The following is a 24,203-nucleotide window of genomic DNA, read 5'->3' as shown; positions in this document are numbered from 1 at the left end:
AGAGCAGGAAGTTTCAGAGGGCGATGGAAGCAGTGGTTACCGGGGACAACAGGAGGCAGTTGTCAGCTGCGGTTAGAGCAGGAAGTTTCAGAGGGCGATGGAAGCAGTGGTTACCGGGGACAACAGGAGGCAGTTGTCAGCTGCGGTTAGAGCAGGAAGTTTCAGAGGGCGATGGAAGCAGTGGTTACCGGGGACAACAGGAGGCAGTTGTCAGCTGCGGTTAGAGCAGGAAGTTTCAGAGGGCGATGGAAGCAGTGGTTACCGGGGGCAACAGGAGGCAGTTGTCAGTTGCGGTTAGAGCAGGAAGTTTCAGAGGGCGATGGAAGCAGTGGTTACCGGGGGCAACAGGAGGCAGTTGTCAGTTGCGGTTAGAGCAGGAAGTTTCAGAGGGCGATGGAAGCAGTGGTTACCGGGGGCAACAGGAGGCAGTTGTCAGTTGCAGTTAGAGCAGGAAGTTTCAGAGGGCGATGGAAGCAGTGGTTACCTGGAGATCAGAGGAGAGATGATGTTGGGATGTTCCATTGTTGCCGTGTTGGAAGTGCGATGTACTTATCGCCGTAATGCGTACTTTGCGCACAGAATGGCAGCCGTCCCCCTCGCCGTCCCCCTCGCCGTCCCCCTCGCCATAGTGATTCTCGCTGCTAACAGCATAGAAGTAAGACACGTAACCCCTCGCCTACCGAGCAGTTCTATCCCCTTCCTGACCAGGACAATTTTCAGCTTTCATTGCTGTCTCAATTTAAATGACAATTGCGCGGTCATGCAACATTATACCCATATGACATTTTTATCATTTTTTTCACACAAACAGAGCTTTCTTTTGGTGGTATTTACTCCCCGCTGGGGGTTTTATTTTTTGTGCTCTAAACAAAAAAACAGCAAAAATGTGGAAAAAAAAGTTTTTCTTTTTTTTTGTTATACAATTTTGCAAACAGGTAATTTTTCTCCTTCACTGATGTGCGTTGATGAGGCTGCACTGATAGGCAGCACTGATGGGCACTGATAGGTAGCACTGATGAGGTGGCACAAATAGGCAGCACTGATAGGCGTCAGTGATGAAGCGGCACTGATGATACTGCACTGATATGCAACAATGTTGGGCACTGATAGGACACACTGGTGAGCACTGATAGGCAGCACTGCCTGGTGGCACTGCTGGGAACTGACTGGCAGCACTACTGAGTGACGACACTGCTGGGAGGCACTGGTAGGTGGCACTGCTGGGCACTGATCATCAGTGCCCTGATGATCGGTGCCGATCCCTCCTCTGACAATTGCTGGTTATTGGCAGTACTTTCTTCACACTGTGACAGCGTGAGGAAATTGCAGCCGATAACTGGCTACTTCATTTCCCGGTGATCTGGTGCTGTGCCCTCGTCTCCCGGAATCTCCTCCGTGCTCCCGTCTCCTGGAATCTCCTCCGTGCTCACGTCTCCTGGAATCTCCTCCATGCTGTCGTCTCCCGGAATCTCCTCCGTCCTCTCGTCTCCCGGAATCTCCTCCGTGCTCCCCTCTCCCAGAATCTCCTCCGTGCTCTCATCTCCCGGAATCTCCTCCGTCCTCTCGTCTCCCGGAATCTCCTCCGTCCTCTCGTCTCCCGGAATCTCCTCCGTGCTCTCGTCTCCCGGAATCTCCTCCGTGCTCTCGTCTCCCGGAATCTCCTCCGTGCTCTCGTCTCCCGGAATCTCCTCCGTGCTCTCGTCTCCCGGAATCTCCTCCGTGCTCTCGTCTCCCGGAATCTCCTCCATGCTCTCGTCTCCCGAAATCTCCTCCGTGCTCTCGTCTCCCGGAATCTCCTCCGTGCTCTCGTCTCCCGGAATCTCCTCCGTGCTCTCGTCTCCCGGAATCTCCTCCGTGCTCTCGTCTCCCGGAATCTCCTCCGTGCTCTCGTCTCCCGGAATCTCCTCCGTGCTCTCATCTCCCGGAATCTCCTCCGTGCTCTCGTCTCCCGGAATCTCCTCCGTGCTCTCGTCTACTAGAATCTCCTCCGTGCTCTTGTCTCCCGGAATCTCCTCCGTGCTCTCGTCTCCCGGAACCTCCTTCGTGCTCTCGTCTCCCGGAACCTCCTCCGTGCTCTCGTCTCCCGGAATCTCCTCCGTGCTCTCGTCTCCCGGAATCCCCTCCGTGCCCTCGTCTCCCGGAATCCCCTCCGTGCCCTCGTCTCCCGGAATCTCCTCCGTGCCCTCGTCTCCCGGAATCTCCTCCGTGCCCTCGTCTCCCGGAATCTCCTCCGTGCTCTCGTCTCCCGGAATCTCCTCCGTGCTCTCGTCTCCCGGAATCTCCTCCGTGCTCTCGTCTCCCGGAATCTCCTCCGTCCTCTCGTCTCCCGGAATCTCCTCCGTCCTCTCGTCTCCCGGAATCTCCTCCGTGCTCTCGTCTCCCGGAATCTCCTCCGTGCTCTCGTCTCCCGGAATCTCCTCCGTGCTCTCGTCTCCTGGAATCTCCTCCGTGCTCTCGTCTCCTGGAATCTCCTCCATGCTCTCGTCTCCTGGAATCTCCTCTGTGCTCTCGTCTCCTGGAATCTCCTCCGTGCCCTCGTCTCCCGGAATCTCCTCCACGCTCTCGTCTACTAGAATCTCCTCCGTGCTCTCGTCTCCTGAAATCTCCTCCGTGCTCTCGTCTCCTGGAATCTCCTCCGTGCTCTCGTCTCCCGGAATCTCCTCCGTGCTCTTGTCTCCTGGAATCTCCTCCGTGCTCTCGTCTCCCGGAATCTCCTCCGTGCTCTTGTCTCCTGGAATCTCCTTCGTCCTCTTGTCTCCTGGAATCTCCTCCGTGCTCTTGTCTCCTGGAATCTCCTCCGTGTTCTCGTCTCCCAGAATCTCCTCCGTGCTCTCGTCTCCCAGAATCTCCTCCGTGCTCTCGTCTCCTGAAATCTCCTCCGTGCTCTCGTCTCCTGGAATCTCCTCCGTGCTCTCGTCTCCCGGAATCTCCTCCGTGCTCTCGTCTCCCGAAATCTCCTCCGTGCTCTCGTCTCCCGGAATCTCCTCCGTGCTCTCGTCTCCCGGAATCTCCTCCGTCCTCTCGTCTCCCGGAATCTCCTCCGTCCTCTCGTCTCCCGGAATCTCCTCCGTCCTCTCGTCTCCCGGAATCTCCTCCGTGCTCTCGTCTCCCGGAATCTCCTCAGTGCTCTCGTCTCCCGGAATCTCCTCCGTGCTCTCGTCTCCCGGAATCTCCTCCGTGCTCTCGTCTCCCGGAATCTCCTCCGTGCTCTCGTCTCCTGGAATCTCCTCCGTGCTCTCGTCTCCCGGAATCTCCTCCATGCTCTTCAGACTGTGCTGGGAGACACAGCAAACCTTCTGTCAATGGCAGGTATTGATGGGCCATCCTGGAGGAGTTGGACTGCCTGTGCAACCTCTGTAGGGTCCAGGTATGGCCTCATGGTACCAGTAGTGACACTGACCCTAGCCAAATGCAAAACTAGTGAAAAACAGTCAGAAAAGATGAGTAGGAAAAAATGTCAGTGGCCTCCACCTGTAAATTCCTGTTTTGAGGGTTGTCTCATTGTTGCCCATCTAGTGCACCTGTTGATAATTTCATTAACACCAAAGGCTGAAACTGATGAACAACCCCCTCTGCGACTTCACTGACCAGATCCATATCTCAGGAGTCTCATGGACTTGATGCTAGACTCTGATTAATAAGTCTTTCTTTCATTTTTTGAGCCGTGTATTATGAATGCTAACTCTACAAAGCTGCAGATCTGTGAGAGTTCTTTTCTGGATTCTTCTGTTTATAGATTACTGAGCCCTTTACAGTAAGATGTGCATTTCCTCATGTAATGTTCTATTTGTGTGTTTTGTTCTTTATGTTGGTTGGACTGGATGGATTGGTGTCTTTTTTCCATCCAGATGATCTCTGTAACTATGTAACACGGTGACTCCAGTAACACTGCGGAGACTCATTTCGTTTTTGGTGAAAAGGTACAAAAAGGAACCTCCATGTTTCCATATACAGTGGAGCAAAAAAGTATTTAGTCCCCACCAATGGTACAAGTTCTCCCACTTACAAAGATGAGAGAGGCCTGTAATTGGCATCATAGGGAGACCTCAACTATGAGAGACAAAATGAGAAAACAAATCCAGACAATCTCATTGGCTGATCTGGAAAGAATTTATTTGCAAATTATGGTGGAAAATAAGTATTTGGTCGCCTACAAACAAGCAAGATTTCTGGCTCTCACAGACCTGGACCTTCTTCTCTAAGAGGCTCCTCTGTCCTGCACTCATTACCTGTATCAATGGCACCTGTTTGAACTTGTTATCAGTATAAAAGACACCTGTCCACAACCTCAAACAGTCACACTCCAAACTCCACTATGGTGAAGACCAAAGAGCCGTCGAAGGACACCAGAAACAAAATGGTAGACCTGCACCAGGCTGGGAAGACTGAATCTGCAATAGGCAAGCAGCTTGGTGTGAACAAATCAACTGTGGGAGCAATAATTAGAAAATGGAAGACATACAAGACCACCGATAATCTCCCTCGATCTGGGGCTCCATGCAAGATCTCACCCCGTGGGGTCAAAATGATCACAAGAACGGTGAGCAAAAATCCCAGGACCACACGGGGGGACCTAGTGAATGACCTGCAGAGAGCTGGGACCAACGTAACAAAGGCTACCATCAGTAACACACTACGCCGCCAGGGACTCAGATCCTGCAGTGCCAGACGTGTCCCCCTGCTTAAGCCAGTACATGTCCGGGGCCCGTCCGAAGTTCGCTAGAGAGCATTTGGATGATCCAGAAGAGGATTGGGAGAATGTCATATGGTCAGATGAAACCAAAATACAACTGTTTGGTAGAAACACAACTCGTTGTGTTTGGAGGAGAGAGAATGCTGAGTTGCTTCCAAAGAACACCATACCAACTGTGAAGCATGGGGGGTGGCAACATCATGCTTTGGGGCTGTTTCTCCGCAAAGGGACCAGGACGACTGATCCATGTACAGGACAGAATGAATGGGGCCATGTATCGTGAGATTTTGGGTGCAAACCTCCTTCCATCAGCAAGGGCATTGAAGATGAAACGTGGCTGGGTCTTCCAACATGACAATGATCCCAAACATACCGCCCGGGCAACGAAGGAGGGGCTTCGTAAGAAGCATTTCAAGGTCCTGGAGGGGCCTAGCCAGTCCCCAGATCTCAACCCCATAGAAAACCTTTGGAGGGAGTTGAAAGTCCGTGTTGTCCAGCGACAGCCCCAAAACATCACTGCTCTAGAGGAGATCTGCATGGAGGATGGGCCAACATACCAGCAACAGTGTGTGCCAACCTTGTGAGGACTTCCAGGAAACGTCTGACCTCTGTCATTGCCAACAAAGGATATATAACAAAGTGTTGACATGAACTTTTCATATTCACCAAATACTTATTTTCCACCATAATCTGCAAATAAATTCTTTCCAGATCAGCCAATGAGATTGTCTGGATTTGTTTTCTCATTTTGTCTCTCATAGTTGAGGTCTCCCTATGATGCCAATTACAGGCCTCACTCATCTCTGTAAGTGGGAGAACTTGCACCATTGGTGGGGACTACATACTTTTTTGCCCCGCTGTATTTCAGATTATACGAAAAGACCGGATCGGGATAAAATACCAGATTGTCTCCTAAGAATGTAGGAAGTACAGGGTGCGGCAACATAACTTCCTTTTTTGAAATGCGTGCCATTCAGGCTGTAGCGGCCATAGCGGGGCGGGAGTGGTCTCAGGCGACAGGCGTAGTTCTAAAGTTTTTGTTCTCTTTTTACGTGGGTCACTACGTTCAGACAAATCGCGAGTACGACAAGACGAAGAGCTGGAGTCGACCCATCAGATCACCTGAGAACATCGAAGCAGTGAGAGCTTCAATCTTGCGATCCCCGCAGCGTTCTGCGCGCAAACATGCGTCTGCCCTTGGACTTTCGGATCGTTCAGTGAGGCAAATTCTTCACGATGACCTTCATTACCATCCGTACAAGTTGGCGATTGTGCAGGAACTCTCCGAACGCGACTTCAATTCTTGGAGGAACGCATGTGAGGCAGTTGTTATGATCCGCCAGGTGGTGCCTCTGGCAGCCCACCTGACAGACCTACCCAAAGCGTGGAGTCTAAGTCCCGGTCTGTGCTTTCACCAGGGCCCCTGATGGTGGGGATGGACTTGTAACAGACCAGGACCAGGTCAAGACCTCTGAGCAGGCCCACCAGTGGCAGAGGGAACCTCCGGGGATGTTTAGGTACCGGGAGAGCCAGATGTGAGGAGGCCGGGTCACGAGTAGTGGTCCCGTGGGGTAAGCGAGGTACAGAATCGGCAGGTGGAGAGTAGTCAGGTCACACGCAGGGTCAGCAGGATAAGTCAGTCCGCAGAGAGGTCAAACAAGCCGAGGATCAGGAGAGGAGAAAGCAGAGAAGTCAGGGCAATCCGGGTCAAACACAGGAGAAGGCAGCGTAGTCAGGGCAATCCGGGTCAAACACAGGAGAAGGCAGCGTAGTCAGGACAATCCGGGTCAAACACAGGAGAAGGCAGAGTAGTCAGGGCAATCCGGGTCAAACACAGGAGAAGGCAGCGTAGTCAGGGCAATCCGGGTCAAACACAGGAGAAGGCAGCGTAGTCAGGACAATCCGGGTCAAACACAGGAGAAGGCAGAGTAGTCAGGACAATCAGGGTCAAACACAGGAGAAGGCAGCGTAGTCAGGACAATCCGGGTCAAACACAGGAGAAGGCAGCGTAGTCAGGACAATCCGGGTCAAACATAGGAGAAGGCAGCGTAGTCAGGACAATCCGGGTCAAACACGGGAGAAGGCAGTGTAGTCAGGGCAATCCGGGTCAAACACAGGAGAAGGCAGCGTAGTCAGGACAATCCGGGTCAAACACAGGAGAAGGCAGCGTAGTCAGGGCAATCCGGGTCAAACACAGGAGAAGGCAGCGTAGTCAGGACAATCCGGGTTAAACACAGGAGAAGGCAGCGTAGTCAGGACAATCCGGGTCAAACACAGGAGAAGGCAGCGTAGTCAGGACAATCCGGGTCAAACACAGGAGAAGGCAGAGTAGTCAGGACAATCCGGGTCAAACACAGGAGAAGGCAGCGTAGTCAGGACAATCCGGGTCAAACACAGGAGAAGGCAGCGTAGTCAGGACAATCCGGGTCAAACACAGGAGAAGGCAGAGTAGTCAGGACAATCCGGGTCAGGGCAGGAGAAGGCAGCGTAGTCAGGACAATCCGGGTCAAACACAGGAGAAGGCAGCGTAGTCAGGGCAATCCGGGTCAAACACAGGAGAAGGCAGAGTAGTCAGGGCAATCCGGGTCAAACACAGGAGAAGGCAGCGTAGTCAGGACAATCCGGGTCAAACACAGGAGAAGGCAGCTTAGTCAGGGCAATCCGGGTCAAACACAGGAGAAGGCAGCGTAGTCAGGGCAATCCGGGTCAAACACGGGAGAAGGCAGCGTAGTCAGGACAATCCGGGTCAAATACGGGAGAAGGCAGCGTAGTCAGGGCAATCCGGGTCAAACACGGGAGAAGGCAGCGTAGTCAGGACAATCCGGGTCAAACACAGGAGAAGGCAGCGTAGTCAGGACAATCCGGGTCAAACACAGGAGAAGGCAGCGTAGTCAGGACAATCCGGGTCAAACACGGGAGAAGGCAGTGTAGTCAGGGCAATCCGGGTCAAACACAGGAGAAGGCAGCGTAGTCAGGACAATCCGGGTCAAACACAGGAGAAGGCAGCGTAGTCAGGACAATCCGGGTCAAACACAGGAGAAGGCAGCGTAGTCAGGACAATCCGGGTCAAACACAGGAGAAGGCAGAGTAGTCAGGACAATCCGGGTCAAACACAGGAGAAGGCAGCGTAGTCAGGACAATCCGGGTCAAACACAGGAGAAGGCAGCGTAGTCAGGACAATCCGGGTCAAACACAGGAGAAGGCAGCGTAGTCAGGGCAATCCGGGTCAAACACAGGAGAAGGCAGAGTAGTCAGGACAATCCGGGTCAGGGCAGGAGAAGGCAGCGTAGTCAGGACAATCCGGGTCAAACACAGGAGAAGGCAGCGTAGTCAGGGCAATCCGGGTCAAACACAGGAGAAGGCAGCGTAGTCAGGGCAATCCGGGTCAAACACAGGAGAAGGCAGCGTAGTCAGGACAATCCGGGTTAAACACAGGAGAAGGCAGCGTAGTCAGGACAATCCGGGTCAAACACAGGAGAAGGCAGCGTAGTCAGGACAATCCGGGTCAAACACAGGAGAAGGCAGCGTAGTCAGGACAATCCGGGTCAAACACAGGAGAAGGCAGCGTAGTCAGGACAATCCGGGTCAAACACAGGAGAAGGCAGCGTAGTCAGGACAATCCGGGTCAAACACAGGAGAAGGCAGCGTAGTCAGGACAATCCGGGTCAAACACAGGAGAAGGCAGCGTAGTCAGGGCAATCCGGGTCAAACACAGGAGAAGGAAGCGTAGTCAGGACAATCCGGGTCAAACACAGGAGAAGGCAGCGTAGTCAGGGCAATCCGGGTCAAACACAGGAGAAGGCAGAGTAGTCAGGGCAATCCGGGTCAAACACAGGAGAAGGCAGCGTAGTCAGGACAATCCGGGTCAAACACAGGGGCAGGCAGCGTAGTCAGGACAATCAGGGTCAAACACAGGAGAAGGCAGAGTAGTCAGGACAATCCGGGTCAAACACAGGAGAAGGCAGCTTAGTCAGGGCAATCCGGGTCAAACACAGGAGAAGGCAGCGTAGTCAGGACAATCCGGGTCAAACACAGGAGAAGGCAGCGTAGTCAGGGCAATCCGGATCAAACACAGGAGAAGGGAGCGTAGTCAGGACAATCCGGGTCAAACACAGAAGGCAGCGTAGTCAGGACAATCCGGGTCAAACACAGGAGAAGGCAGCGTAGTCAGGACAATCCGGGTCAAACACAGGAGAAGGCAGCGTAGTCAGGACAATCCGGGTCAAACACAGAAGGCAGCGTAGTCAGGACAATCCGGGTCAAACACAGGAGAAGGCAGCGTAGTCAGGGCAATCCGGGTCAAACACAGGAGAAGGCAGCGTAGTCAGGGCAATCCGGGTCAAACACAGGAGAAGGCAGCGTAGTCAGGGCAATCCGGGTCAAACACAGGAGAAGGCAGCGTAGTCAGGACAATCCGGGTCAAACACAGGAGAAGGCAGTGTAGTCAGGACAATCCGGGTCAAATACAGGAGAAGGCAGCGTAGTCAGGACAATCCGGGTCAAACACAGGAGAAGGCAGAGTAGTCAGGACAATCCGGGTCAAACACAGGAGAAGGCAGCGTAGTCAGGACAATCCGGGTCAAACACAGGAGAAGGCAGCGTAGTCAGGACAATCCGGGTCAAACACAGGAGAAGGCAGCGTAGTCAGGACAATCCGGGTCAAACACAGGAGAAGGCAGCGTAGTCAGGACAATCCGGGTCAAACACAGGAGAAGGCAGCGTAGTCAGGGCAATCCGGGTCAAACACAGGAGAAGGCAGCGTAGTCAGGGCAATCCGGGTCAAACACAGGAGAAGGCAGCGTAGTCAGGACAATCCGGGTCAAACACAGGAGAAGGCAGAGTAGTCAGGACAATCCGGGTCAAACACAGGAGAAGGCAGCGTAGTCAGGACAATCCGGGTCAATATTACAGGTTCAGGAATTCAGGATCACAGATAGACCTTGCGGCAATCTGTGACAGTGCAGGGCATCTTTAAATATCGCACCCTGCACTGTCATTGGCCGCCCAGGACGCGCCCCTGGCTGTCATTGGCCACCCAGGGCACGCCCGCGGCTCCCACTGCGCATGCGTGAATTCCTGTCAGCCGCGGCCCGCCGGGACCTGGTGCTTGCATCCCGGCGCGGACTGCCGCTAGTGCGTGTGCATCGGGGAAGGCGCCGCGACAGTCCCTGACAGCAGTACTCGAAAACGTCCCTGAGGACGCAATTGTGTTTTACAGCGATGAAGCCCATTTTCACTTGACTGGATGCGTCAACAAACAGAACATGCGCTACTGGGCCGACACCAATCCTCGAGAATCGCATCCAAGGCCTTCGCATTCATCTAAAGTCGCAGTGTGGTGTGCAATTGCCTCAGGTGGGATTATTGGTCCCGGGTTCTTTGAAGAAAATGAGGTCACAGTGACAGTGAATTCAGACCGGTATGTGAACATGTTGGAGGAATTTGTTTTTCCACGACTTGATGAATTGAACTTGATGGGGACATTTGGTTCCAACAGGATGGAGCGACGGCTCACACTTCAAGAGCATCAATGGCTGTTTTAAGGGAACACTTCCCGGAGCGCCTCATCTCAATAAGGGGCGATTTGGAGTGGCCAGCCCCGCTCCCCCGATTTGGCCCCTTGCGACTTTTTTTGTGGGTTTTTTTTTAAATCTCGCGTTTATGTAAACAAGGACCCTACAAGACCTGAAGGCCAACATCCGCGCAGAAATTGCCAACATACCCGCTGCTATGCTGGTAAGGGCCATGAAAAACGCCAGAAATCGGCTTATTCAGTGTACGGACAATGGGGGGCGTCACCTACCTGATATGATTTTCAAAACTGTGTAAAACAGAACTTTAGATATGTACCTACATTATTAACCATTTGCCGCCCGGCCAATGGACGTTTGGCAGCTGCAAAAGCGCTTCGGCATTCCAGGTGCACGCCCTTTGGCGTCCTCCCGCACATGCGCAGTTTGCGCTCCTGCAGAGCCGCGGCTCGATCTGTCACCGGCTGTGTACCTCGGACACGGCCGATGACAGATCTGAGTACCGGCCCCCGTTGCTGGTACCATGTGACCTGCTGTGACCAATCACAGCAGGTCACATGACAGTTGTATACAATGGATGGCTTCATTCATGCCATCCACTCTATACTAGTGTCTAGCTGTGAATGGTCACACAGGTCACATGCACATGTCATGTGATTAGCTGTGACCAAATCACAGCTAAGCACAAAAAAAAAAAAATCTGACTGAATCGATGTCATTCAGGTAAATGCTTGCTTATAGGAAAGTAATTCTTTGCTATAAGCAAATTGTGTAAAAAAAACTACTGATCACTTCCCCAAAGTAGTACAATGTTACTACGGTAACATTGTAGTACTTTGGTCATAGTAAAATATGAAAATAAATAAATTAAAAATAATAATAAAAAAAATATATATTTTTTTTTTTTTCATACTGTCACCAGTCAGTGTCCCTGATCACCGCCATGCCAGTTATATGATGACGCTGTACTGCACTGGTGACAGGATGTAAAAAAAAATAGTGAAAATAATTTTAATTTTTTCATTTTCCGAAAAATGACAAAAAAAATACTTCAAAAAACTCGCCATTCCTTTTATGAAGTACGTCGGACTGTCTACTCTGCAAAAAGGGGTAATTTGGGGGATATCTGTACTGTCCTGACATTTGGGGGATATCTGTACCGTCCTGACATTTGGGGGATATCTGTACCGTCCTGACATTTGGGGGATCTCTGTACCGTCCTGACATTTGGGGGATGTCTGTACCGTTCTGACATTTGGGGGATGTCTGTACCGTCCTGACATTTGGGGGATATCTGTACCGTCCTGACATTTGGGGGATATCTGTACCGTCCTGACATTTGGGGGATATCTGTCCTGTCCTGACATTTGGGGGATATCTGTACCGTCCTGACATTTGGGGGATATCTGTACCGTTCTGACATTTGGGGGATATCTGTACCGTCCCGACATTTGGGGGATATCTGTACCGTCCTGACATTTGGGGGATCTGTACTGTCCTGACATTTGGGGGATATCTGTACCGTCCTGACATTTGGGGGGATATCTGTACCGTTCTGACATTTGGGGGATATCTGTACCGTCCTGACATTTGGGGGATATCTGTACTGTCCTGACATTTGGGGGATATCTGTACCGTCCTGACATTTGGGGGATATCTGTACCGTCCTGACATTTGGGGGATATCTGTACCGTCCTGACATTTGGGGGATATCTGTACTGATCTGACATTTGGGGGATATGTGTACCGTCCTGACATTTGGGGGATATCTGTACCGTCCTGACATTTGGGGGATATCTGTACCGTCCTGACATTTGGGGGATATCTGTACTGTTCTGACATTCTCGGACCTCAAGAAATGAGATTGGCTGTCAGTACTTCAGGATTGATCAATATTCAGATCTATACCATAGTTTGTGAACTCTATAACTTCCCTACAAACTAAAAAATCCATCCTAATTTGGGTTATTTTCACCAAAGACATGTAGCAGAATACATCTCGGCCTAAATTTATGAAGAACAATTATTTATTTGTAAAAACTTTTATAACAGAAACAAAGAAAAACGTGTTTTTTTTTTCAAAACTTTTGGTTTTTTTTGTTAATTTAGCAAAAAATAAAAACTCCAGCGGTGATTAAATACCACCAAAAGAAAGCTCTAGCTGTGTGAAGAAAATGATAAAAATTTTAGTTTGGATACAATGTTGTATGACCGCGCAATTGTCATTCAAAGTGTGAGAGCGCTGAAACCTGAAAAATGGCCTGGGCAGGAAGGGGGTAAAATTGCCCGGTATGGAAATGGGTAAAGACAATAAAAACAATTCTGATTCATAAAATGTGTTTTATTGCGTTTTGAAAAAAGGAAGTTATGTTGCTGCACCCTGTATATTATGGTATGTTTGCTGATTTGTAATCCCATGATATATATTTAGTGTGTTGGAGTTTATCGGTATTGTTAGGAATATTGTATGCATGCTACCAAAGCCGTAATCAATCAGTAGATCAGTATACAAATTATTCTTTTTATTATCTCTCCTCTGTGTGTACAACTATTATTCTAATCGCTTTATGTAATCCAACCTCCTGATAGTTACAATTCTCCATTTAATCACTGTTACACCAAAACGTAATGATTGTAAATGAGGAATAATATCTACTCTCCAAGGCATTCTATAGATTTCACAAGGGACAATTTGTTATAGTGAAATATTCATTTTTCCCGATCACAGATTAGTTACTTCTTTCCCCAAATAAACTCAGACCAGACAATTCTTATCCAAGGATGACACCCAGTGGCCATGGGAGGTAATGCTTGAGTAAACATGGGTTAGATAATCAGATTCCCCAATCACAGAGAAGGTTCCACCTCCTGGTCAGGTTTATTCAGATTTGATGAATCTATTAGTCATAACTAGATAAAACCGGCAGGAACACTCACAGAGGGAGGATCATCTACACAGCCATCTGGAAGGTAGACATCATCTCACACTCAGATCATCTAAAGACACTCATCAACTGAAGAAGAGACACCATTTTGTGGAAGCTCAATCCCAACCATTAATTGGCAGCCATCTTTGAGTCTGATCATCAGTTCTCCAAAAAGATGACCTGATACTTGGAGGGTAATTATATATTTTCTGTTGATTTTGCTTGCTTAGACTAGTAAGTCAATTGCCACATTCCTTTGTGTAACTGTCAAGGTCCTACCTTTTCCCAGAGGTTATGTTACTCCATGTGCTGGCATCCATCTTGGATTTCTGCTGAGCATGGTGGGAAGCTTTTATGCCATCAGGTCTCTGAGGTCCATCCCCCAGAAGGGTGTGGCTGAGTACATATAAGCCTGTGATCCGCACATGCTCTTTGCACTTGTGTCTTTGTCTTGCTACAGCTCTGTGTATACACTCGTGACTCTTCTGGTATTCTGACTCGGCTTGTGACTAAGACCATTCTCTGTGTTTCCCTTTGATCTGACCTTCCGTTGCTGAACCCGGCCCGTGACCTGTGATTCTCTGTCTACTGTTCTGTACTGTTTTGTCCTGTTGTTGTCGACTCGGCTTGCCTGACTACGCTATTGTCATTCTCACCAGCTACACGCCATTGGCGGCGGCCATTACCGCAGCCGGGGTGTCTCGGGGGCCGCGACCTGGTACTTGGCTGCGTCAAGTCCATCCCCACCATCAGAAACCCTGGTGAAGGGCAGCCTGGGACTTAGACTCCGTGCCCTGAGGGACTTCGGTCTGTTGGTGGTGGTTGTCGTCAGCCAGTGCGTTACCCTGCCACTAGGCCTACCTGTCCGTTCAACAGCCCTGCCCTGACATTACACAAGTGCCATGAACCCTGACGGTGCAGGTACGCCTTCACTTCCAATGTTGGTCGCCAGACTGGATCAACAGGATCTCCTGTTGGATCAGCTCGCTCAGGCGTTGCAAACTCTGCTGGCACGCACCGCGCACCTTACTCCTGGTGTTATTAGGCCGGTTGTCACTCCGGTGGTCGCTCCCGCTGCTGTTCCGCTTGTTGCGCCTACCGCCGCGACTGCTGCGGCACCCGCGGCGCCCAGAGGTATGACTGGTTCAGCCCCTCTTCCACAGCGCTTTGGGGGTGAGCCGAGTCAGTGTCGTGGGTTCCTCAACCAGGTGGGGATTTACTTCAAATTAATACCCCACGCTTTTCCGACTGAGAGGTCAAAGGTGGGTTTCCTAATATCGCTACTCTCAGACAAGGCCTTGGCCTGGGCAAATCCCTTATGGGAGAGGAACGACCCGGTGATTCACGAGTTTTCCGGTTTTGTCGAAGCCTTCCGTAGGGTATTCGACATACCGGCTCGCTCCGCCTTGGCTGCCAAGCTGCTCATGTCTATGCATCAGGGTTCACAGACCGTTGCCGAGTACGCCATAGAGTTTCGTACCCTGGCAGCAGAGGTGGGTTGGAACAATGAGGCTCTGGTGGCTGCGTTTTCTCAGGGTCTTTCTGATGTATTGAAGGACGAGATCGCAGCCAAGGAATTGCCTGTGGAGCTGGAAGCACTAATTTCCTTCCTGATCCTGATTGATACCAGGCTCAGGGAGAGGCCTTCACTCAAGGAACGCCTGCGGAGGCCTTCCAATCGACTGGCACCTGCGTTTTCTGTCCCACCCATTCCTCCCTCTCCTCCCACGCCTCCTGGGGATAGATTGTCTGGTGGTGAGCCCATGCAGCTGGAGTTTGCTCGCCTTTCCGAGGGAGAGCGGGCCGCTCGGCGTCGGGAGGGTCGCTGCCTGTACTGTGGTCTTGGTGGGCACTTTCGGCAGTCCTGTCCGGTCCGTCCGGGAAACGCTTGCACCTTAGATCCTGTCGGGGACAGATCTTGGGTGGAGTCTCCTCGTCCCCGGCGTATCGCAGAGATAAGCCACTGATCACCGTTGTCCTCTCTTGGGCGGAGGGCTCGGTGACGGCCCAGGCGTTGGTAGATTCTGTGGCCGGCGGGTTGTTTATGGACAGCTCGTTTGCTGCCCAGCACTCCATTCCCCTGCAGGCTCGAGTTACCCCATTGGTTCTCGAGGCAATAGATGGCAGGCCCCTGCAACCACCGCAGGTTACCCACGAGACTATGCCAGTTGAGGTAGCTATTGGGGCTGTTCACAGGGAGTTGGCCTGTTTCCAGGTGATTTCTTCTCCACACTATTCGGTGGTTTTGGGGTATCCCTGGCTCCCGATGCACAATCCAACCTTCAATTGGCAAACTGCTGAGATTCTCTCGTGGTCTCCACAGTGTGGGGCCGGGTGCATCCGTGGGCCGGTTAAGGTGTTGTGTGCCTCCTTGGACTCTGCGTTTCCCACCGACTATGGGGAGTACCTGGACGTGTTTGATAAGGTACGCGCTGGTGCCTTACCTGCTCATCGTCCTTACGACTGCGCCATATCCTTGCAACCCGGTGCCACTCCTCCACGTGGCAGGGTGTATCCTCTCTCGGTTGCGGAGAATAAGGCCATGGAGGAGTACGTTGCGGATGCGCTTTCCCGGGGGCACATTCGTAAGTCTACTTCCCCAGCAGGAGCGGGCTTTTTCTTTGTAAAGAAGAAGGGTGGTGAATTGAGGCCTTGCATCGATTATAGGGGTCTTAATCGAATCACCACTAAGAATGCCTACCCAATTCCCTTGATTACTGAGTTGTTCGACCGCCTTAAGGGGGCAACAGTCTTTACCAAACTCGACCTTAGGGCGGCGTACAACCTCGTACGGATCAGACAGGGGGATGAGTGGAAGACCGCGTTTAACACCAGAACCGGTCACTACGAATACCTGGTGATGCCCTTCGGGTTGTGTAACGCGCCCGCAGTTTTTCAGGAATTCATAAATGATGTCCTTCGTGACTTGTTGCAGCAGTTCGTGGTGGTTTACCTGGATGACATCCTGGTTTACTCTACCTCCATGGAGTCCCATATCCAGGATGTCAAGCAGGTGCTGCAACGATTACGGGAGAACGAACTCTTTTGTAAACTCGAGAAGTGCGAATTCCATCGATCCCAAGTTGCCTTTTTAGGCTACATCATTTCTGCGGAGGGATTCTCCATGGACCCTCAAAAGGTTTCGGCGGTTCTGCAGTGGCCTCGTCCCAATGGTCTTCGGCCCATTCAGCGCTTTTTGGGTTTTGCCAACTACTATCGGAAGTTCATCAGGAACTTCTCCACGCTGGCAAAGCCTCTCTCAGACCTAACCAAGAAGGGCAGTAATCCTCATGAGTGGCCATCCGAGGCCATTGTAGCTTTCGAGGCTCTGATATCCACCTTCGCTTCGGCTCCGATACTGTCTCATCCCAATCCTGGATTGCCCTTCATCCTTGAGGTCGATGCATCCGAGACAGGAGTAGGCGCTCTCCTGTCTCAACGTCAGTCACCCGATGGACCCCTACTTCCCTGTGGGTTCTACTCCAGGAAGCTTTCCTCTGCAGAGTGCAACTACCAGATTGGAGATAGGGAGTTGTTGGCAATCATTCTGGCTCTCAACGAATGGAGGCACCTGCTCAAGGGCTCTGCGGTTCCGGTCCTCATTCTTACCGATCATAAGAACCTGACTTATCTTTCGGAGGCCAAAAGATTGACACCCCGTCAGGCCAGATGGGCCTTGTTCTTGTCGCGGTTCAACTATGTGGTCTCCTATTTGCCTGGTTCCAAGAATGTCAGGGCTGATGCATTATCGCGGCAATACTCTGAGTTGTCCAGGGAGGACTCTGAGCCAACCTCGGTCATACCTCCGGATCAGATCCTGGCTGCCATTCGCACCAGTCTGACTTCTCCCCTTGGGGAGCAGATTTTGGCGGCTCAAACTGACGCTCCTCCCGAGAGACCAGAGGGTAGATGTTTTGTACCCGAGGGGTTGCGCACCCTCCTGCTGCGTACTTACCATAACTCCAAAACTGCCGGGCATCCGGGGAGGAACCAGTTGTCTTGGGTCGTCTCTCTGTTGTTCTGGTGGCCAACTCTCCGTGCCGACATCGCCTCTTATGTAGCGGCATGTTCGATCTGTGCCCAGAATAAATCTCCACGGCATCTTCCAATGGGTCTTCTGCAACCCATTCCCAATGGGGAGCGTCCTTGGTCACACCTGGGCATGGACTTTATTGTAGACCTCCCTGTGTCTCGGGGTCATACGGTCATTTTCATGGTCGTCGATCGTTTTTCCAAAATGTGCCATTGTATTCCACTCAGGAAGTTACCAACAGCGCAAGAACTGGCCACGGTCTTTTCCAGGGAGATTTTTTGCCTGCATGGGTTGCCCAAGGTGATTGTCTCGGACCGTGGTAGTCAGTTCGTGTCCAGATTCTGGCGCGCCTTCTGCTCCCAGTTGGGTATTAGTCTCTCCTTTTCTTCAGCCTACCACCCGCAGTCCAATGGGGCTGCGGAGCGTTCCAATCAGGCCTTAGAACAATTCCTTAGGTGTTATGTCTCGGACCATCAGGGCGATTGGGCCGATCTCCTGCCTTGGGCAGAGTTTGCCAGGAACTCAGCGGTCAACTCCTCCTCCGGGATGTCTCCCTTCATGGCCAACTATGGGTACCAACCCGCGGTATTACCTGAGAGGTTCTCACCACAGGACATTCCGGCTGTGGAGAACCATCTTGCTGCCCTGCGTTCTTCATGGGGGCAGATCCAGAGGGCTTTGAGGGACTCGGCTCAGCGTCAGAAGTTCCAGGCTGATCGCAGACAGTTGCCCGCTCCTTCATACCAGGTCGGCGATCGGGTGTGGTTGTCTACTCGTAACCTCAATCCTCGGGTGCCCACACCCAAACTAGCTCCCTGTTTTGTCGGTCCTTTTCGCATTCTCCGCAAGGTGAATCCGGTGGCCTATGCCCTTGCCCTTCCACCTGGGATGCGGATCTCCAATACCTTTCATGTATCACTGTTGAAACCTCTGATCTGCAATCGCTTCACTACCTCTCTGCCTCGGCCCCGTCCCATTCGGGTTGACGGTCATGAAGAGTATGAGGTGAGTCGGATCCTGGACTCTCGATTGGTGCGCGGTCGATTACAGTTCCCAATAGTAAACAGTAAATCTCAGGGCAAGTGAGCGCTTAAATTAGATTCTAAAATTGATAAATTAATAAATAAAAATGAGACAATAGCAGCTGAACACCAAAAAAGGTACCGTATAAACCTTCAAAATAATCAGAATGCATAAAAAGGGAGGTGCAGCGCTAACTTAATAAATACACATTCATATAAACCAATGTTAAGGTGCTGATAAAGTGCAATAAAAAGGTGACTATAGATGATGAGTATAGTCCATAACGTGATCAAAACCCAAGAGAGTCTTCAAAGAACTCCAATGACTGGATTCGTGGATGAGGTGATAAAGGTATAAAGATTGCGCACTCACCAGATACGCAATCCAAATGCGCATTCAGAACAGATAATCCTAGGGTCCTCATATGGATCTGGTCAGATCTGGTCACAAAGCCCCTCGCCACTTGATAGTGTTGCCACACATAGATGAAAAAAGGCCGCTCTGCAGACGTAAAAGGCTCCCACCGGAGCCCAAAGAACAAAAGGAGGCCAAATAGTGTGATACCTTAATGGCAAGGGGTATTTATTCCCAAAAAATCACGATACAAGCAGGGGCAGGAAAGATACTGACCATACATAGGTTTAGCAAATGGCTGCTGGGGCCCTCGTGGCGCCGGTCGGCGTGACGTCACACCGCTGTAGCCGCTCCCTGGCGCGTTTCGTGCGAAGGCACGTAGTCATAGGGGGTTAGCTTACAGCAATAAGGACTTATTGGGCTCTCCGTGTGAGTGCCTTCATTCGCAGTGCCCATACAACAATAGATGATCCTAGAGGGTGATACATGCTAACGGACCAGGGAATCCTACACGCTGATGTACCTGGATGGTGATTTATGATGTGATCTGACCTGGAAACAGATGACCTTCTCATTGCTTGATGCAGGATTTCATATTGCGTATTTTAAACGCACTTCTGGTGAGTGCGTATTTCATTCATTTGAGTCACATCACCTATCACTTCTGGACCAAGACATCCGTGCACCTGAAATTGTGATCCCTCAGGATCCACACCATTTTATCACTTTGAACTGTTCAGTCACTAATAATCACCATTAAGTGATATTCATTTTGCACTTGCTGATATTGTATTATACAGTATATATAATATATCCATATATTTATTAGCGCTGCACCTATTACTGTGATACATATCTTCTGGTATTCTGACTCGGCTTGTGACTAAGACCATTCTCTGTGTTTTCCTTCGATCTGACCTTCCGTTGCTGAACCCGGCCCGTGACCTGTTATTCTCTGTCTACTGTTCTGTACTGTTTTGTCCCGTTGTTGTCGACTCGGCTTGCCTGACTACGCTATTGTCATTCTCACCAGCTACTCGCCATTGGCGGCGGCCATTACCGCAGCCGGGGTGTCTCGGGGGCCGCGACCTGGTTCCTGGCTGCGTCAAGTCCATCCCCACCATCAGGGGCCCTGGTGAAGGGCAGCTTGGGACTTAGACTCCACGCCCTGAGGGACTTCGGTCTGTTGGTGGTGGTTGTCGTCAGCCAGTGCGTTACCCTGCCACTAGGCCTGCCTGTCCGTTCCACAGCCCCGCCCTGACAGTAACCTAATAACTCTCCCCATGGTAACATCACTTCAAGTTCAGTCATTTATAAAAATGTTCCTGTTCTTAGGCCATACTGGTGGACTATTCTGCAGTTTATTCCTTCTGCAGGAGACAGATTATTGTCCGTTTTCATTGGTTATGATGTTTACAGGGAGACTGATTATTGAATTTATTTCACTCTATATTAGAATTTTTACAGAAACATCTTAGTGTCAGTGTAAATCACAATCTGAATATTGTTTATGGTGTTTGTAAGTGAATTATGTACATAAATATTGATTTTCATACTCTGCAGTCTATACCTACACAGATCTTGTTTGAGTTCCTAAACAATTTTTCAGATTAAGTTATTTTTATAAATCATTTTTTGTATTGGAGACACTGTGATTAAAACCAAAAATACCTCATTTGGCCTTTAGATGACGCTAAGTATCCAAGCAATTAGCACCATCTAGTGTCCAAAGTGTCAGGGAACACCTGAACAATTGATTTAGTCAGCTAAATCAATTGTTCAGGTGTTCCCTGACAATTTGGACACTAGATGGTGGTAATTGCTAGGATACTTAGCGTCATCTAAAGGCCAAATGAGGCATTTTTGGTTTTAAATCAATGGTTGGTTTAATTCTGTGGTTTTATGTAATTTATATCTTCAATGTTTGAAAATGTATGATCTCAGGTATTTGTGCGAAATTACCCCTAACATAGTAAACTAAGGGGTCTATGCAAAAAATATATTGGGGGAGTGAGACAAGTATGTGTCCAGCTGTAACAAATTCTGGCCATATTTTAATAAACTCAGTGATTTCCTATAATCATCAGCTCCCTCTAGTGGCCATAATGATGTATTACTTCCAAAATACCTCAATCAGGAAAAACAGTTTAATACCACATTATGGCCACTAGATGGAGCCAATGATCATAGGAAATCCCTGTATGAAAAGACCAACATGTGACATGGCTGAATGAATGCTGGTCATATTAGTTCATCTATTCTCTAAGTGGGGTGGTAACTATTGGGCCAATCCCTTTTACAAACCACACATAATATCGCCCTTCAAAGTGAAAACAGAAACGATTTGCAGAACATCAAAGAGTAGAAATATTTTCCGGTGGATCCCCTCTACCCAGACCCCATATGTAGACATAGAACAACAAGCTGTGTTCCCTCTCGTGCCGCACTCCTCCAACCACCCAAACCCACACAGAAGCAAAGGGAAATAATGAGAGGAAAGTTCCCCCCTAGTTTGGGGCGGAGTTCTCCTTCCCTCCTGTTGGGGGATGGGAGAAGGATGGACTGAAGACAGAGAGACGCTTCGGGGTCACCACTGTTCTGTAGAGCCTTGAAATGAAGGACATCAACTTCAGAAGTTCTTGTTGTCTGTGTAAAGTTCCCCGATAACGAGATCTGGGCTCTCCCGGCTTCTAGCTCTGTAACCCGCTATATCATTATCAGGAAACGCAACTCCGACACCCAAGAAGGGCTGAAGTTGTGTCCTTCATTTCCAGGATCTACTGACCACTCTGCACCCCGACACTTACTGCACTTCATCCATGTCTTTGGGGGCCTCATCTCCTTATCAACTGTTTCTTCCAAGATGAAGATCAGCCATGGAGTATATGAGGTGTATATCAGGGTGTGCTTCTTCCCCACATGAGAGCTGGGATGTCCAGCAACATTCATCTAGAAGACATTTCCCGCACTCAAGGCACTAATACACCTCCAGGGTTGTGTAGGACCCCTGATGTACAGGAAGACAGGACTTCAGTGAGGAACATTTCCCTCACTCAGGACAGGAAAGTGGCTTCTCCCCCATGTGAGACCTCTGATGTGTGGAAAGATGGGACTTCTGTGAAAAACATTTCCCGCACACAGGACAGGAATACGGCTTCTCCCCCGTGTGAGATCTCTGATGTCTGTTAAGATAGGACTTATCTGAAAAACATTTCCCGCACTCAGGACAGGAATATGGCTTCTCCCCCGTGTGAGATCTCTGATGTGTGTAAAGATGGGACATCTGTGAAAAACATTTCCCGCACTCAGGACAGGAATACGGCTTCTCCCCCGTGTGAGATCTCTGATGTTTGTAAAGACTGGACTTCTGTGAAAAACATTTCCCACACTCAGGACAGGAAAATTTCTTCTCCCCCGTGTGACATCTCTGATGTGTGTAAAGATTGGACTTCTCTGAAAAACATTTCCCGCAGTCAGGACAGGAATATGGCTTCTCCCCCGTGTGAGATCTCTGATGTTTGGAAAGACTGGACTTCTCTGAAAAACATTTCCCGCACTCAGGACAGGAAAATTTCTTCTCCCCTGTGTGACATCTCTGATGTATGGAAAGATGGGACTTAGTTGAAAAACAATTCCCGCACTCAGGACAGGAATACGGCTTCTCCCCTGTGTGAGATCTCTGATGTATGGAAAGATGGGACTTAGTTGAAAAACAATTCCCGCACTCAGGACAGGAATACGGCTTCTCCCCTGTATGAGATCTCTGATGTATGGAAAGATGGGACTTAATTGAAAAACATTTCCCGCACTCAGGACAGGAATACGGCTTCTCTCCCGTGTGAGATCTCTGATGTATAGAAAGATAGGACTTAGCTGAAAAACATTTCCCGCACTCAGGACAGGAATACGGATTCTCCCCCGTGTGAGATCTCTGATGTGTGTAAAGATAGTACTTAGTTGAAAAACATTTCCCGCACTCAGGACAGGAATTCAGCTTCTCTCCCATGTGAGATCTCTGATGTATAGAAAGATAGGACTTAGTTGAAAAACATTTCCCGCACTCAGGACAGGAATACGGCTTCTCCCCCGTGTGAGATCTTTTATGTCTATTAAGATAGGATTTATAACTGAAACATTTCCTGCACTCAGTACAGGAGAAGCTCTTCCCTGTTGGAATGCCGGCCCGGTCCCGCACAGTCTGAGGTTCCTCAGGATACGAGGAATCCGATGGTCCATCTACACTGGGTGGTGCCGGATGGACATTGGAGGGAGCCGGGTTTTCTCCTGGACTATACTGTGTGATGTCCTCATCTTCTACTTTCCAGTCTGGAGACAAAGTGAGACAATCCTCGGAGGTTTTCCTCATCTCCCGGCCATGGACTAAAATACAAAGACAAAGAGGATTACTAGACAGGAGCTGATTGGTTCCCCCAAACCAGGACTCCGCCCACATCAGGCAGCTTGGTCTCTGAGGAGCTTACAATTCCACCCTCAAGGGAACAAGGAAATGGCTCCTCTGATCTCCTACCAGGTCATTTCTTTATTCATGGACCTTAGTCAGAGAGTGAGGAAACAACCAGAACTGTCTATTATAGGAGGGACAGTGATGAGGGGATTATAGGACGAGGGTCCCCACCCCCTCTATCACTCATCGCCATCTTCCCAACACAAGAAGTACTGCACTTCCTTATTTAGTCCATGATTTAGTCATGAAGAACAGCGGGGCTGAGCCCCACCAGAGGTCAGAGAGTGAGGATGGGGGGAGAACAACCAAGATGAAGACTGGACTGATCCTGAAGACCACCATCATTGGGGTATTGACTCCTCCCTCATTATCACTTTCTGTTTAAGGGTCCAAAGTTGGAGGATGTTATCACATTATTATCACCATGTAAAAGTCTGTGCTCCAATCACATCATCCGATATAAAATGTCCAGCTGGGAGGAAATGGGGGGAACAAAAGAGAATCCATATTATGTGTATATATAGCAGTGGGGGGAGGGGGAGAGCAGAAGTCAGGAGTATGTAATGTACAACATAGAGTATATAGTGCAGGGGTCAGGAGTATGTAATGTACAACATAGAGTATATAGTGCAGGGGTCAGGAGTATGTAATGTACAACATAGAGTATATAGTGCAGGGGTCAGGAGTATGTAATGTACAACATAGAGTATATAGTGCAGGGGTCAGGAGTATGTAATGTACAACATAGAGTATATAGTGCAGGGGTCAGGAGTATGTAATCTACAACATAGAGTATATAGTGCAGGGGTCAGGACTATGTAATGTACAACATAGAGTATATAGTGCAGGGGTCAGGAGTATGTAATCTACAACATAGAGTATATAGTGCAGGGGTCAGGAGTATGTAATCTACAACATAGAGTATATAGTGCAGGGGTCAGGAGTATGTAATCTACAACATAGAGTATATAGTGCAGGGGTCAGGAGTATGTAATCTACAACATAGAGTATATAGTGCAGGGGTCAGGAGTATGTAATGTACAACATAGAGTATATAGTGCAGGGGTCAGGAGTATGTAATGTACAACATAGAGTATATAGTGCAGGGGTCAGGAGGATGTAATGTACAACATAGAGTATATAGTGCAGGGGTCAGGAGTATGTAATGTACAACATA

Source organism: Staurois parvus, unplaced genomic scaffold (genome assembly GCF_062004578.1).
Source record: "Staurois parvus isolate SC_StPar_1 unplaced genomic scaffold, SC_StPar_1.0 ptg000191l, whole genome shotgun sequence".
Classification (NCBI taxonomy): domain Eukaryota; kingdom Metazoa; phylum Chordata; class Amphibia; order Anura; family Ranidae; genus Staurois; species Staurois parvus.
Note: the sequence above shows the minus strand (reverse complement) of the source record.